The following is a 5,344-nucleotide window of genomic DNA, read 5'->3' on the forward strand; positions in this document are numbered from 1 at the left end:
CGTTTGTGGTTTTGATTAAACAGAGAGTTCCTGGCTCGAGCAAGTCCCAGGATTTGGCTTGGAGTGATCCCGGTGCTTCTCCGAGGGGAGAAAGGGCGGCTTGGGAGGAGTTTGCTCTGCAGCTTTTAAAGGAGTGAAAATGAGGTGTGTAATGACTTCCCTATCGTTAACCGCCATGGATGTAACTGAAGAGGTAGAGTCTTGCTCATCTCCAGGAGAATTACTGCTCCTTCCCCACGGATTTCATCGCTGGTGCCACTGGGAAGCTCCTTGTCCTGAAGATCTCCTGGTTTGGTTTTGTTCTGGTTTGGGTTTTTTTGAGGGGGTGGTTCACCTCTATTCCGTACCTTCCCTCTGTAAGTAATTAAAAGTGAACTGTGGCTACCAAAATAAGCCAAGTACACTTTGATGCATGGCTCTCGCTGGTTTTTATTGTATTCCTTTACATGCTGGCTAATTCACAAAATTTGGCAATTTGCAATGGGTCATTAGCGTGAATTAGCAAGTTTCTGATGTATATCATAGCTTTGCAAATGTGCTTTATTAGTCTGTGAAATACACCTATTTATTATCCCTCCCTGGGGGCGGGGGAGGGAAGAGGAAAAGGATTTCTTGGTGTGGTACTCGCTCTGCTCCCATTTGTCCCTGTCCGCCAGCGCCTTCCCTCCTCCTTTACTGTGCAGTCTGGTTGGTTTTTCCCCAAAGTGTTCCCAGGCTGATGGTTTGACAGCAAGAGAGATTACAGCCGCACACACGGTGCTCTGCTGCAAATGAAGCCTTAGCTCCTGTAGCCAAGGTGCCCTAATTGGTTATTGAATGAAGGGAATTAGGGGCATTAATAGGTGAAGTGGCGACTCCTTCGTTTTTGGAGCGGTGGAGAGATGTTCATCCTCTTCTGAAGCCTGGGAAACGGCCAAAGCTGCCTGCATGCTCGTCTTCTGAAAGAAAAGAATAGAGCCCAGAAGCTCTCCCTTCCCTGGGAACAAACAAGCGAGCATCTGTCCGTACTCTCTGCGTTGCACTGCTGCGTGCCCCACTCCTGTTGACGTGGGGCTTTGGCTGGGAGATGCTGCTCAGCTGGGATCGCCCTGGTGCTCTTCCTTTGCGTGGAGAAGACAGAAATGAGACGTTGACTTCAGCACAACGTCCGTGCACAGCCGGTGGACCTGTCCTGCTGGACCTCCGTGGAGGGTGGTCCTCATTGGAAACCCACGTGGCTGTAACCCTGAGAGCCCCAGTGTGGGACATGGGTCACCATGGGGCTGGGGGACAGTGGGGACACCGGGGTGCGAGGACCCTCGCTGCCTCCAAAGCCCCGTAGGTCGGAGGTGCCAATGCCCAGGTGCTTGAGCTGCTGCCGAGACTGTGAGTGCCTTTCTGCAACACTGCTGATGGTGTTGGACCAGCAGGGGGAAAAGGACGAGCTCCTTTTTTCCAGCACTTATTCTGGCAGTTATTTATGCATTGGTTGTCTTTGGTCTTCTCCAGCTCTTCTTTCGTCTCCTCTCTGTGACTGATGCTTCAGGGATCTTTCCTAGCCGCATCCATCTTGCTGCTTCCTCTCGCTGCTGACTTTCTTGAGCTGCTGGCGGTCTTCCAGCCTGCACGGAGCTTCACCTGAAATTTCTAAGCCTTTTTGGTTACTTTTACGCGCTCTCTACCCCCTTCTTGGTTGCACGTGAGGACAGGCCACCAATTCAGATCTCTTTAAGCCTCTCATAAATCAGTTCCCTTCTGTGTTGGAGTTAGCAAGGTGTAACCAGACCAGTTTGAAATCCGCATGGATGCTCCACTTTCCCGGTGCAGACCACCCCTCTGCTCAACCCCCGGGTTCATCCCATCTGTCCCTATGGGAAGCGTCACAATGTGGAGCTCAGTGCCAAACAGATTTGCTCCCATGTTCTGTTTTGAGTGTTTAATGTTATTTTTGGCAACAGCCAGCAGCGGCATGGCTGGCTGCGTTCAACAAGAAGGGGCTTTGTGGTGGTAGGAGAGCACCTGGGCCATGGCAGTGCCTGCGCTGAGCCGCAGCGTGCCGGCTCGTCCTGCTTAGACCCATCTGGGGCACTTCTCAGTTAACCCTGCCTGGTTGTTGCTCACAGGGTTGCTTTTTGCTTTTGCCGCTGTGTCGCTGCCAGTGGTCCGTGTGTCAGCCTGCAACAGCCAGACCCCGCGGCGCTGCCTGTGCCTGCCAGGTGACACAGCACTGGGTGCCGGTGACACCGCGACTCTGCAGTCACGCGGGGTGGCACGCGGAGATCGCCGGGCAAGTGGGAGCCGCAAGTTTTGGGTGAAGACTGGGGCTGTGTTTGTAGTTATTGTTAAACTGCCGTGTGCGGGTCTGGGCACGGCAGTTGCACAGTGGTGTCTTCCAGACACGACGGTGAGGGGTGAATCCCCGTTGGACGTCCCTAATTTGGGAGACATTGGAGAGCTGAGCGTGCAGGAAGGAAGCCGGCTCTGTTGCTTTACCCACCAAATGCTTTTTCTCCCACGCGTGTGGGTTTTTCAGTTCCTCTTTCTCGGTACAGCTGAGTGTTAAGAGCGCTGGGCACCAGTTTATGTTTATGGATGTGTGTCTGGGTGCTGGGGTTGCAGAGAAAGCTCTCGGCCATTTTCAGCTGTCAGAGATGTTGAAGCCTGCAAGGTCACGCTTGCTGGAAGAGGTCTAGCCTGGTGTTTTTTCGGATGAGCAGGCTGCAGCCAGCCAGCATCTGGAGGAACAGCCAAGCCCGAGCCTTGCTGCTGCTTGCTTGGGAAGGTGACGTCCCTCGCTGCTGCTCTGTCCCAGCACTGTGACCCTTCCAACAGACCTGGCTCCTGCCCCGCAGGGGCGCCGTCAGCCCTCCACGGGAGGACTGCGCGTGCGGGCAGGTTGTTGGGCTTAAAGGGCGGCTACAAAGAGGACAGGAGCTCTCTCTTCACGAGGAGCCCCATGGAGAAGTCGAGGGGTAGCAGATACAAGTTACACTGGGAGAGGTTTCATCTCAACATAAGAAAGAAATTGTTTTTATAGTGAGAACAATCGTTCACTGAAACAACCTCCTCATGTGGTAGAGTCCCCATTGCTGGAGGTTTTCAAGGTGCAGCTGGACAGAGTAGTAGATACGTCATCTGGGCTCCCTTTCCCACAAAAGTTTGGACCAGGTGACCTCTGGAGGTCCTGTCCAACGTGCTCTGCTCTGCGGTTCTGTCACTTGAGTCACGTTGACGCATACGTTCACGCTTGTGTGCAGCTTGGCTTCCACTGGAGAAGTGACTCCAGCAGTACAATTCAGTGGAGAGCAAGTAGGAGTGCAGAGACGGTGACATTTGCCTGCTTCCTCCACGGGAACAAAATCAGGTGGTGTGTGGTGCCTTTGTGTGGGTCTGAAGGTATTGATGTGCCTCTTGCTTGAGCTGAGGACCGTGTGCTTGAGTGATCGTTCTCTCACTGTTTGTTTTCTCGAAGTATGAAGCTCTGGACGTCCCTGTGTGTGGGTGGAGGAAACCTGAGTTGTGTTTTATTCAATACAAAGGTAGGTAGCTTATAAAAAACATAGGGGTTGAGAGACATCAAAACCAAATAATTGTGAAGCTGAAGAACTGCGGGCTCTCGAGACACAGACAAATGAAAAATTGGGACTTTGGTGATGACACTTCCAAGAGTGATGGGAGGATTAAGGGGAACTTGTTCCAGTTTTCCCCATTTCATGATATGAAGTAAGGCCTGAAATGTTTTCTCTGTTTAGTTTTCCCCCTTTTGGTGTTCTTCACGTATTGCTGACATTGCCACCAGCTGTGTTTGGCTTTTTGTTCGCTGCGGGAAGCAAGGGAATCTGCTGAGGGGCGGCTCTGCTGTTGAGCCTTATCCAAGGATGTTGGGTCTTTCAGCCCTAGGTGGAGTTTCTCCTCAACGCCTCTTTGGTGATGGGATTAAAGAAGAGTCAATAAGAAACAAACACTGAGTTTTAGCTACTTTGGTAAAATGTTGTCTTCACATGCAGCCAGGTTGAGGTCTGGCCGTGTGTGCCCTCATCTTGCATCTGCACGTTTGCTGGACTTCTGTGGGTGCTGCAGTCGTGTTGAATGTTGTTTTAAGGTGATGAGTGGATGGGAGTGGACGGGAGGTTGAGTTTTGATCCGAACTGCATCTTTTGACTGATGATGATGTGGAGTTGGTGCTCGAGTGTGTATTCAGTAGCAGGTGGGCGTTGTGACTGATGAATCTCCTGAGTCTTGCTCCAGGTAGGGTGATTGCCTGGCCACCCCTATGCTGAAGAGGTCTTTGCTCACCTCTGCCATCTTCCTCTGACTCCCACCTCTTCTGGTGACCTTGTCTGTCCTGCTTTTGTAATGCCTGGACTGAAATATTTCAGGCTTTTCTCAACAATGCCAACAAATGACTCACGACTTGAGCACTGCCCTGTGTCAGGTTCATCCCTAGTGTCAAGGCTCAGCATACGGAAACTTGGAGTCCTGGCATAAGTTTCTGCATGTCTCTCCGAGCGCTCTGGTCGCAGTGCATGCTGGAAGATGTAGTCTTGGTGAGGTGCACCTCCATATTAAAAAAAAGCAGAAGGATGGCTCCATTTTATTTGAATTGGGTTGAGCCCTGTCCCTCCTGGCTGCTCACCGGCGCTGTCCTACTTGGCCCCGAGAGCCCCTGAAGTTCTCCCAGCGCCTTGTGCGGGTGGGGAGGCGGGAGAGCGGCTCCTCCATTCAAAACCTTGCTGAATTCCCCATTGAGCAGCTTGTTTTGAAGCCCCTGCGCTTCTGCATGTTTCGCCACAGCTCGGACTCCCGCCGGGCGAAGGCGATGGGGGGGATCCTGCCCCTGTTGGGTGGCAGTTCTGAGGGTGTCATGGTAAATCTCCTTTGTCTGCTCTGGCTTGAGTGATGTATGGGGGAGAGCAAACCCTCCTCCCCTGCGTGATTTCTTGAGCTGAAAGCAGCAAGTGAGTGAGGAAGCTCCTTTGTGCAGATTTCTCCGTCTCCTCTTGTTCGTGCCAGCTGGCTCGCGTTCAACGTTTCTCCTTTTTTTTCTTTTTCTTTTTTTTTTCTTTCTTTTTTTTTTTCCCCTCCCCATCTCTAGAGAAGAGGGGGCAGGGAGAGAGGGGAACATTTTAAAAAGAAATCTGCAGAAAAGACATGGGAGTTACTTAACAAAAATCCAACCCAAACAAGCCCAGCTGGGGGATTACAAATGCTGCGGTAGGAGCCGAGCGCGACAGCTCAGGGAAAGGCAGGCGCGATTTTTTTCCCCCCTGCTCCTCCCTGCCCCGAGTTTCTTTAGTCGTAAAAGGAAACAAAAAGGGATCTTGTGTGCAGGCAGCGGATGGAGAGAGCTGCCGGCTGGCTGCCA

This window comes from Mesitornis unicolor, unplaced genomic scaffold, assembly GCF_000695765.1.
Source record: "Mesitornis unicolor isolate BGI_N332 unplaced genomic scaffold, ASM69576v1 scaffold45089, whole genome shotgun sequence".
Taxonomy (NCBI): domain Eukaryota; kingdom Metazoa; phylum Chordata; class Aves; order Mesitornithiformes; family Mesitornithidae; genus Mesitornis; species Mesitornis unicolor.